The sequence below is a fragment of the Aegilops tauschii genome, chromosome 5, assembly GCF_002575655.3.
Source record: "Aegilops tauschii subsp. strangulata cultivar AL8/78 chromosome 5, Aet v6.0, whole genome shotgun sequence".
Classification (NCBI taxonomy): domain Eukaryota; kingdom Viridiplantae; phylum Streptophyta; class Magnoliopsida; order Poales; family Poaceae; genus Aegilops; species Aegilops tauschii.
In genome coordinates this window covers 510861393-510874058 of record NC_053039.3, presented here as the reverse complement: position 1 = coordinate 510874058, position 12666 = coordinate 510861393, and positions in this window count along the sequence as shown.

Here is a 12666-nt window from a genome sequence, read left to right as displayed (position 1 = left end):
GCTTCTCTGCAGGCCATCAACATCGTTCTATCGCCTCTACCATCTAGCCGTCGGCCTCTGCTACTTGTGAGCTGCGTTGGGATTTCCTCAAAGAGGAGAGGATGATGCAGTACAATAGAGGTAAGTATTTCCTAGAGGCAATAATAAAGTTGTTATTTATATTTTCTTATATCATGATAAATTTTTATTATTCATGCTAGAATTGTATTAACCAGAAACTTAGTACATGTGTGAATACATAGTCAAAACAGAGTGTCCCTAGTATGCCTCTATTTGACCAGCTCGTTAATCAAAGATGGTTATGTTTCCTGACCATAGACATGTGTTGTTATTTGATGAACGGGATCACATCATTAGAGAATGTTGTGATGGACAAGACCCATCCGTTAGCTTAGCATAATGATCGTTTAGTTTTATTGCTATTGCTTTCATCATGACTTATACATGTTCCTCTAACTATGAGATTATGCAACTCCCGAGTACCGGGGGAACACCTTGTGTGCTATCAAACGTCACAACATAACTGGGTGATTATAAAGATGCTCTACAGATGTCTCCGAAGGTGTTTGTTGGGTTTGCATAGATCGAGATTAGGATTTGTCACTCCGTGTATCGGAGAGGTATCTCTGGGCCCTCTCGGTAATGCACATCACTATAAGCCTTGCAAGCAATGTGACTAATGAGTTATTCACGGGATGATGCATTACGGGACGAGTAAAGAGACTTGCCGGTAACGAGATTGAACTAGGTATGATGATACCAACGATCGAATCTCGGGCAAGTAACATACCGATGACAAAGGGAACAACGTATGTTGTTATGCGGTTTGACCGATAAAGATCTTCATAGGAGCCAATATGAGCATCCAGGTTCCGCTATTGGTTATTGACCGGAGATGTGTCTCAGTCATGTCTACATAGTTCTCGAACTCGTAGGGTCCACACGCTTAACGTTCGATGACGATTTGTATTATGAGTTATGTGAGTTGATGACCGAAGTTTGTTCGGAGTCCCGGATGAGATCACGGACATGACGAGGAGTCTCGAAATGGTCGAGAGGTAAAGATTCAAATATAGGACGATGGTATTTGGACACTGGAAGTGTTCCGGGTGATACCGGGTCATCGGAAGGGGTTCCGGGCAACCCCCGGCAAAGATATGGGCTTAATGGGCCAAGTAAGGGAACACACCAGCCCACAAGGGGCTGGTGCGCCCCCTATAGGGCCAGCCACGTGGGGAGAAAGGGAAAGGAGAGGAGGAAAAGGAAAGTATGAAGTAGGACTCCTACTTACTTCCCCTCCCCCCTTCTTCCTTTCCCCTTGTCCAAATATGGTAGGGGGGCGAATTGGACTAGGGGCCCAAGTAGGATTCCTCCTACTTGGGCGCGCCCTAGGCTGCCTCCCTCCCTCTCCCTCCTTTATATACATGGGGAGGGCACCCCTAGAACACACATCAATTGTTCCTAGCCGTGTGCGGTGCCCCCTCCACAGTTAACACCTCGGTCATATCGTCGTAGTGCTTAGGCGAAGCCCCGCGCCGGTAACTTCATCATCACCGTCGCCACGCCGTCGTGCTAACGGAACTCTCCCTCGTCCTCAACTGGATCAAGAGCTCAAGGGACGTCATCGTGCTGAACGTGTGCTGAACACGGAGGTGTTGTACGTTCGGTACTTGGATCGGTTGGATTGTGAAGACGTTCGACTGCATCAACCGCGTTACTAAACGCTTCCGCTTTCGGTCTACAAGGGTACGTAGACACACTCTCCCCCTCTCGTTGCTATGTTGGGGAACGTAGTAATAATTCAAAATTTTCCTACGTGTCACCAAGATCAATCTAGGAGATGCTAGCAACGAGAGTGAGGGAGTGCATCTTCATACCCTTGAAGATCGCTAAGCGGAAGCGTTACAAGAACGCGGTTGATGGAGTTGTACTCGCGGCGATTCAAATCACGGAAGATCCAATCTAGCGCCGAACGGACGGCGCCTCCGTGTTCAACACACGTACAGCCCGGGGACATCTCCTCCTTCTTGATCCAGCAAGGGGAGAGGAGAAGTTGAGGGAGAACTCCAGCAGCACGACGACGTGGTGGCGATGGAGCTCGTGGTTCTCCGGCAGAGCTTCGCTAAGCACTATGGAGGAGGAGGAGGAGTTGGAGGAGGAGAGGGCTGCGCCAGGGGAAGGGGTGCGGCTGCCCTCTCTCTCCCTCACTATATATAGGGGGAAGGGGGTGGAGGAGGCGCCCTAGGGTTCCCTAGGGGAGGGGTGGCGGCCACAGGGAAACCCTAGATGGGTTTGGGCGCCCCCACCCCTAGGAAACTTGCCCCCAAAACCGGGAGGGTGGCTGCCCTAGGGGAGGCGCCCCCACCTCTCCACGTTACGTGAGATGGGGTGGGAGGGGCGCACAGCCCCTTAGTGGGCTGATGTGCCCCCTCCCCTTGGCCCATAAGGCCCCCCAACGCTTGCCGGGGCCTCCGAAACACCTTTCGGTCACGCTGGTCGTCACCCGGTACTCCCAGAACAATTCCGGACTCCAATACCCTTCGTCCAATATATTGATCTTCACCTCCGGACCATTCCAGAGTTCCTCGTCACGTCCGGGATCTCATCCGGGACTCCGAACAACCTTCGGTAACCACATATACTATTTCCCATAACAACTCTAGTGTCACCGAACCTTAAGTGTGTAGACCCTACGGGTTAGGGAACCATGCAAACATGACCGAGACGTTCTTCGGCCAATAACCAACAGCGGGATCTGGATACCCATGTTGGCCCCCACATGTTCCACGATGATCTCATCGGATGAACCACGATGTCGGGGATTCAATCAATCCCGTATTCAATTCCCTTTGTCTATCGGTATGTTACTTGCCCGAGATTCGATCGTCGGTATCCCCATACCTCGTTCAATCTCGTTACCGGCAAGTCTCTTTACTCGTTCCGTAACACATGATCCCGTGGCTAACTCCTTAGTCACATTGAGCTCATTATGATGATGCATTACCGAGTGGGCCCAGAGATACCTCTCCGTCATACGGAGTGACAAATCCCAGTCTCGATTCGTGCCAACCCAACAGACACTTTCGGAGATACCTGTAGTGCACCTTTATAGTCACCCAGTTACGTTGTGACATTTGATACACCCAAAGCACTCCTACGGTATCCGGGAGTTGCACAATCTCATGGTCTAAGGAAATGATACTTGACATTAGAAAAGCTCTAGCAAACGAACTACGCGATCTTGTGCTATGCTTAGGATTGGGTCTTGTCCATCACACCATTCTCCTAATGATGTGATCCCGTTATCAATGGCATCCAATGTCCATGGTCAGGAAACCATAACCATCTATTGATTAACGAGCTAGTCAACTAGAGGCTCACTAGGGACATGTTGTGGTCTATGTATTCACACATGTATTACGGTTTCCGGTTAATACAATTATAGCATGAACAATAGACAATTATCATGAACAAGGAAATATAATAATAACCATTTTATTATTGCCTCTAGGTCATATTTCCAACAGTCTCCCACTTGCACTAGAGTTAATAATCTAGTTACATTGTGATGAATCGAACACCCATAGTTCACATCGCCATGTGACCAACACCCAAAGAGTTTACTAGAGTCAATAATCTAGTTCACATCACCATGTGATTAAGACTCAATGGGTTCTGGGGATTGATCATGTTATGCTTCTGAGAGAGGGTTTTTAGTCAACGGGTCTGCAACATCGAGATCCGTGTGTACTTCGCAAATCTCTATTTCATATTACAAATGTTGTTACCATGCTCCACTTGGAGCTATTCCAAATGGTTGCTCCACTATATGTATCCGGTTTGCTACTCAGAGTCATCCGGATAGGTGTTAAAGCTTGCACGACATAACCCTTTACGCCGAACTCTTTATCACCTCCAAAACCGAGAAACATTTCCTTATTCCTCTAAGGACAATTTTGACCGCTGTCTAATGATCCATTCCTGGATCACTTTTGTACCCCCCCCCCCTTTTCCAGACTCGTGGCAAGGCATATCTCAGGTGTGGTACACAACATGGCATATCGAATAGAGCCTATTGCCAAGGCATAGGGGACGACCTTCGTCCTTTCTCTTTCTTCTGCCGTGGGCGAGCTTCAAGTCTTAACTTCACACCTTACAACTCAGGCAAGAACTCCTTTGACTGATCCATTTTGAACTCCTTCAAAATCATGTCAAGGTCTGTGCTCTGTGAAAGTCTTATCAGGCGTCTTGATCTATCTCTATAGATCTTGATACCCAACATGTAAGCAGTTTTACACAGGTCTTCCTTTGAAAAACTCCATTCAAACTGTTGGGGAACGTAGCAGAAATTCAAAATTTTCTACGCATCACCAAGATCAATCTATGGAGTAATCTAGCAACGAGGGGAAGGGGAGTGAATCTACATACCCTTGTAGATCGCGATGCGGAAGCGTTGCAAGAACGCGGATGAGGGAGTCGTACTCGTAGCGATTCAGATCGCGGTTGATTCCGATCTAAGCACCGAAAGAACGGTGCCTCCGCGTTCAACACACGTGCAGCCCGGTGACGTCTCCCACGCCTTGATCCAGCAAGGAGAGAGGGAGAGGTTGGGGAAGACTCCATCCAGCAGCAACACGACGGCATGGTGGTGGTGGAGGAGCGTGGCAATCCCGCAGGGCTTCGCCAAGCACCGCGGGAGAGGAGGAGGAAGAGGGGTAGGGCTGCGCCAAAAGGAGACGTTCTCATGTGTCTTGGGCAGCCCAAACCTCAACTATATATAGGGGGAAGGGGGCTGCGCCCCCCTTAGGGTTTCCACCCCCAAGAGGAGGCGGCCAGCCCTAGATCCCATCAAGGGGGGCGGCCAAGGGGAGGAGAGGGGGGGCGCCCCACTAGATGGGCCCTAAGGCCCATCTAGACCTAGGGTTTGCCCCCTCCCACTCTCCCATGCACCTTGGGCCTTGGTGGGGGGGGCGCACCAGCCCACCTGGGGCTGGTCCCCTCCCACACTTGGCCCACGCAGCCTTCTGGGGCTGGTGGCCCCACTTGGTGGACCCTCAGGACCCTCCCGGTGGTCCCGGTACATTACCGATTTCACCCGAAACTTTTCCGGTGACCAAAACAGGACTTCCCATATATAAATCTTTACCTCCGGACCATTCCGGAACTCCTCGTGACGTCCGGGATCTCATCCGGGACTCCGAACAACATTCGGTAACCACGTACATACTTTCCCTATAACCCTAGCGTCATCGAACCTTAAGCGTGTAGACCCTACGGGTTCGGGAACCATGCAGACATGACCGAGACGTTCTCCGGTCAATAACCAACAGCGGGATCTGGATACCCATGTTGGCTCCCACATGTTCCACGATGATCTCATCGGATGAACCACGATGTCGGGGATTCAATCAATCCCGTATGCAATTCCCTTTGTCCATCGGTATGTTACTTGCCCGAGATTCGATCGTCGGTATCCCTATACCTTGTTCAATCTCGTTACCGGCAAGTCTCTTTACTCGTTCCGTAACTCACATCATCCCGTGATCAACTCCTTGGTCACATTGTGCACATAATGATGATGTCCTACCGAGTGGGCCCAGAGATACCTCTCCGTTTACACGGAGTGACAAATCCCAGTCTCGATTCGTGCCAACCCAACAGACACTTTCGGAGATACCCGCAGTGCACCTTTATAGCCACCCAGTTATGTTGTGACGTTTGGCACACCCAAAGCATTCCTACGGTATCCGGGAGTTGCACAATCTCATGGTCTAAGGAAATGATACTTGACATTAGAAAAGCTCTGAGCAAACGAACTACACGATCTTGTGCTAGGCTTACGATTGGGTCTTGTCCATCACATCATTCTCCTAATGATGTGATCCCGTTATCAACGACATCCAATGTCCATGGTCAGGAAACCGTAACCATCTATTGATCAACGAGCTAGTCAACTAGAGGCTTACTAGGGACATGGTGTTGTCTATGTATCCACACATGTATCTGAGTTTCCTATCAATACAATTCTAGCATGGATAATAAACGATTATCATGAACAAGGAAATATAATAATAACCTATTTATTATTGCCTCTAGGGCATATTTCCAACAGTCTCCCACTTGCACTAGAGTCAATAATCTAGTCCACATCACCATGTGATTAACACTCATAGGTCACATCACCATGTGACCAACATCCAAAGAGTTCACTAGAGTCAACAATCTAGTTCACATCACTATGTGATTAACACTCAATCAGTTCTGGTTTGATCATGTTATGCTTGTGAGAGAGGTTATTAGTCAACGGGTCTGAACCTTTCAGATCCGTGTGTGCTTTACGAATATCTATGTCATCTTTGTGGATGCTACCACGCGCTACTTGGAGCCATTTCAAGTAATTGCTCTACTATACGAATCCGGTTTACTACTCAGAGTCATCCGGATTAGTGTCAAAGTTCGCATCGACGTAACCCTTTACGACGAACTCCTTTTCACCTCCATAATCGATAAAATTCCTTAGTCCACTAGGTACTAAGGATAAGTTCGACCGCTGTCATGTGATCCATTCCCGGATCACTATTGTACCCCTTGACCAACTCATGGCAAGGCACACTTCATGTGCGGTACACAACATAGCATACTGTAGAGCCTACGTCTAAAGCATAGGGGACGACCTTCGTCCTTTCTCTCTCTTCTGCTGTGGTCAGGTCTTGAGTCTTACTCAATACTCACACCTTGTAACACAGCCAAGAACTCCTTCTTTGCTGATCTATTTTGAACTCTTTCAAAATCATGTCAAGGTGTGCGTTCTTTGGAAGTATCATCGGGCGTCTTGATCTATCTCTATAGATCTTGATGCCCAATATGTAAGTAGCTTTTATCCAGGTCTTCCTTTGAAAAACTCCTTTCAAACAACCCTTTATGCTTTCCAGAAATTTTACATCATTTCGGATCAACAATATGTCATTCACATATACTTATCAGAAATGTTGTAGCGCTCCCACTCACTTTATTGTAAATACAAGTTTCTAACAAACTTTGTATAAACCCAAAAACTTTGATCACCCCATCAAAGCGTATATTCTGACTCCGAGATGCTTGCTCTAATCCATGGAAGGATCGCTGGAGCTAGCATACCTTTTAGCATCCTTAGGATCGACAAAACCTTTCTGATTGTATCACATACAACCTTTCCTTACGAAAACTGGTAAAGAAACTTGTTTTGACATCCATCTGCCAGATTTCATAAATGCAGCTAATGCTAACATGATTCCGACGGACTTAAGCATCGCTACGGATGAGAAAATCTCATCGTAGTCAACTCCTTGAACTTGTGAAAATACTCTTTGCCACAAGTCGAGCTTCATAGACAGTAACATTACCGTCCACGTCCGTCTTCTTCTTAAAGATCCATTTATCTCGGATTTCATGGCTTCTAACCATTTGTCGGAATATGGGCCCACCATCGCTTCTCCATAGCTCGTAGGTTCATTGTTGTCTAGCAACATGACTTCCAAGACAGGATCACGTACTACTCTAAAGTAGCACGCATCCTCGTCGTCCTACGAGGTTTGGTAGTGACTTGATCCGAAGTTTCATGATCACGATCATAAGCTTCCACTTCAATTGGTGTAGGTGCCACAGGAACAACTTCCTGTGCCCTGCTACACACTAGTTGAAGTGACGGTTCAATAACCTTATCAAGTCTCCACCATCCTCCCACTCAATTCTTTCGAGAGAAACTTTTCCTCGAGAAAGGACCTGTTTCTAGAAGCAATTACTTTTGCTTCCAGATCTGAAATAGGAGGTATACCCAACTGTTTTGGGTTTTCTATGAAGATGTATTCATCCGCTTTGGGTTCGAGCTTATCAGCTTGAAACTTTTTCACATAAGCATCGCAGCCCCAAACTTTTAAGAAACGACAACTTAGGTTTCTCTAAACGGTGTCGTCTCAACGGAATTGCGTGGTGCCCCTTTTAAAGTGAATGCGGTTGTCTCTAATGCCTAACCCATAAACGATAGTGGTAATTCGATAAGAGACATCATGGTATTCACCATATCCAATAGGGTGCAGTTATGATGTTCGGACACACCATCACTCTATGGTGTTCCAGGCGGTATTAATTGTGAAACACTTTCCACAATGTCTTAATTGTGTGCCAAACTCGTAACTCAGATATTCATCTCTATGATCATATCACAGACATTTTATCCTCTTGTCACGACGATCTTCAACTTCACTCTGAAATTACTTGAACCTTTCAATAATTCAGACTTGTGTTTCATCAAGTAAATACACTCAGCATCTACTCAAATCATCTGTGAAGTGAGAACATAACGATATCCACTGCATGCCTCAGCACTCATTGGACTGCATACATCAAAATGTATTACTTCCAATAAGTTGCTATCTTGTTCCATCTTACTGAAAACGAGGACTTTCAGTCATCTTGCCCATGTGGTATGATTTGCATGCTCAAGTGATTCAAAATCAAGTGAGTCCAAACGATCCATCTGCATGGAGTTTCTTCATGCATATATACCAATAGACATGGTTCGCATGTCTCAATCTTTTCAAAATGAGTGAGTCCAAAGATCCATCCACATGGAGCTTCTTCATGCGTTCTATACCAATATGACTCAAATGGCAGTGCCACAAGTATGTGGAACTATCATTACTATTTTATATCTTTTGGCACGAACATGTGTATCACTACGATCGAGATTCATTTCAGGTGCAAGACCATTGAAGGTTTTATTCAAATAAACAGAGTAACCATTATTCTCCTTAAATGAATAACCGTATTGTGATAAACATAATCCAATCATGTTCAACGCAAACACCAAATCTCGATGGTAGAGGGAGCATGCGATGCTTGATCACATCAACCTTGGAAACACTTCCAACACATATCGTCATCTCACCTTTAGCTAGTCTCCGTTTATTCCGCAGCTTTTATTTCGAGTTACTAACACTTAGCAACCGAACCGGTATCTAATACCCTGGTGCTGCTAGGAGTACTAGTAAAGTACACATTCATATAACGTATATCCAATATACTTCTGTCGACCTTGCCTGCCTTCTCATCTACCAAGTATCTAGGGTAGTACTGCTTCAGTGACCGTTCCTCTCATTACAGAAGCACTTAGTCTCGGGTTTGGGTTCAACCTTGGGATTCTTCACTAGAGCAGCAAACGACTTGCTGTTTCATGAAGTATCCCTTTTGCCCTTGCCCTTCTTAAACTAGTGGTTTTACTAACCATCAACAATTGATGCTCCTTCTTGATTTCTACTCTCGCGGTGTCAAACATCGCGAATAGCTCAAGGATCATCATAACTATCCTTGATATGTTATAGTTCATTACGAAGCTCTACTAGCTTGGTGGCAGTGACTATGGAGAACTATCACTATCTCATCTGGGTGACTAACTCCCACTCGATTCAAGCGATTGTGGCACTCAGACAATCTGAGCACACGCTCAACGATTGAGCTTTTCTCCCTTAGTTTGCAGGCTAAAGAAACTTGTCAGAGGTCTCATACCTCTTGACGTGGGCACTAGCCTGAAATCCCAATTTCAGTCTTCGGAACATCTCACATGTTCTGCGACGTTTCAAAAACGTCTTTGGTGCCACAATTCTAAACCGCACTGAACTATCACGTAGTCATCAAAACGTGTATGTCAGATGTTTCGTAACATCTACAGACGACGTTGAGGTTCAGCACACCGAGCGGTGCATTAAGGACATAAGCCTTCTGTGCAGCAATGAGGACAATCCTCAGTTTACGGACCCAGTCCGCATAATTGCTACTACCAACTTTCAACTAAATTTTCTCTAGGAACATATCTTAACCAGTAGAACTAAAGCGCAAGCTATGACATAATTTGCAAATACCTATTTGACTATGTTCATGATAATGAAGTTCATCTGATTATTGAACTCCCACTCAGATAGACATCCCTCTAGTCATCTAAGTGATTCATGATCCGAGTCAAACTAGGCCGTGTCCGATCATCATGTGAGACGGACTAGTCATCATCGGTGAACATCTCCATGTTGATTGTATCTGCTATACGACTCATGTTCGACCTTTCGGTCTCTTGTGTTCCGAGGCCATGTCTGTACATGCTAGGCTCGTCAAGTCAACCTAAGTGTTTTTCTTGTGTTCCGAGGCCATGTCTGTACATGCTAGGCTCGTCAACACCCGTTGTATTCGAACGTTAGAATCTATCACACCCGATCATCACGTGGTGCTTCGAAACAACGAACCTTCGCAACGGTGCACAGTTAGGGGGAACACGTCTCTTGAAATTTTTAGTGAGGGATCATCTTACTTACTACCGTCGTTCTAAGCAACTAAGATGCATAACATGATAAACATCACATGCAATCAAATAGTGACATGATATGGCCAATATCATTTTGCTCCTTTGATCTCCATCTTCGGGGCACCATGATCATCTTTGTCACCGGCATGACACCATGATCTCCATCATTGTGTCTTCATGAAGTTGTCACGCCAACGATTACTTCTACTTCTATGGCTAACGCGCTTAGCAATAAAGTAAAGTAATTTACATGGCGTTATTCAATGACACGCAGGTCATACAAAAATAAAGACAACTCCTATGGCTCCTGCCGGTTGTCATATTCATCGACATGTAAGTCGTGATTCCTCTTACAAGAATATGATCAATCTCATACATCACATATATCATTCATCACATCTTCTGGCCATATCACATCACATAGCACATGCTGCAAAAACAAGTTAGACGTCCTCTAATTGTTGTTGCAAGTTTTTACGTGGCTTGTATAGGTTTCTAGCAAGAACGTTTCTTACCTACGTAAAACCACAACGTGATATGCCAATTTCTATTTACCCTTCATAAGGACCCTTTTCATCGAATCCGTTCCGACTAAAGTGGGAGAGACAGACACCCGCTAGCCACCTTATGCAACTAGTGCATGTCAGTCGGTGGAACCTGTCTCACGTAAGTGTACGTGTAAGGTCGGTCCGGGCCGCTTCATCCCACAATGCCGCCGAAACAAGATAAGACTAGTAGCGGCAAGAAGAATTGACAACATCGACGCCCACAACTACTTTGTGTTCTACTCGTGCATAGAAACTACGCATAGACCTAGCTCATGATGCCACTGTTGGGGAACGTAGCAGAAATTCAAAATTTTCTACGCATCACCAAGATCAATCTATGGAGTAATCTAGCAACGAGGGGAAGGGGAGTGAATCTACATACCCTTGTAGATCGCGATGCGGAAGCGTTGCAAGAACGCGGATGAGGGAGTCGTACTCGTAGCGATTCAGATCGCGGTTGATTCCGATCTAAGCACCGAAAGAACGGTGCCTCCACGTTCAACACACGTGCAGCCCGGTGACGTCTCCCACGCCTTGATCCAGCAAGGAGAGAGGGAGAGGTTGGGGAAGACTCCATCCAACAGCAACACGACGGCATGGTGGTGGTGGAGGAGCGTGGCAATCCCGCAGGGCTTCGCCAAGCACCGCGGGAGAGGAGGAGGAAGAGGGGTAGGGCTGCGCCAAAAGGAGACGTTCTCATGTGTCTTGGGCAGCCCAAACCTCAACTATATATAGGGGGGAAGGGGGCTGCGCCCCCCTTAGGGTTTCCACCCCCAAGAGGAGGCGGCCAGCCCTAGATCCCATCAAGGGGGGCGGCCAAGGGGAGGAGAGGGGGGGCGCCCCACTAGATGGGCCCTAAGGCCCATCTGGACCTAGGGTTTGCCCCCTCCCACTCTCCCATGCGCCTTGGGCCTTGGTGGGGGGGGGCGCACCAGCCCACCTGGGGCTGGTCCCCTCCCACACTTGGCCCACGCAGCCTTCTGGGGCTGGTGGCCCCACTTGGTGGACCCTCGGGACCCTCCCGGTGGTCCCGGTACATTACCGATTTCACCCGAAACTTTTCCGGTGACCAAAACAGGACTTCCCATATATAAATCTTTACCTCCGGACCATTCCGGAACTCCTCGTGACGTCCGGGATCTCATCCGGGACTCCGAATAACATTCGGTAACCACGTACATACTTTCCCTATAACCCTAGCGTCATCGAACCTTAAGCGTGTAGACCCTACGGGTTCGGGAACCATGCAGACATGACCGAGACGTTCTCCGGTCAATAACCAACAGCGGGATCTGGATACCCATGTTGGCTCCCACATGTTCCACGATGATCTCATCGGATGAACCACGATGTCGGGGATTCAATCAATCCCGTATGCAATTCCCTTTGTCCATCGGTATGTTACTTGCCCGAGATTCGATCGTCGGTATCCCTATACCTTGTTCAATCTCGTTACCGGCAAGTCTCTTTACTCGTTCCGTAACTCACATCATCCCGTGATCAACGCCTTGGTCACATTGTGCACATAATGATGATGTCCTACCGAGTGGGCCCAGAGATACCTCTCCGTTTACACGGAGTGACAAATCCCAGTCTCGATTCGTGCCAACCCAACAGACACTTTCGGAGATACCCGCAGTGCACCTTTATAGCCACCCAGTTACGTTGTGACGTTTGGCACACCCAAAGCATTCCTACGGTATCCGGGAGTTGCACAATCTCATGGTCTAAGGAAATGATACTTGACATTAGAAAAGCTCTGAGCAAACGAACTACACGATCTTGTGC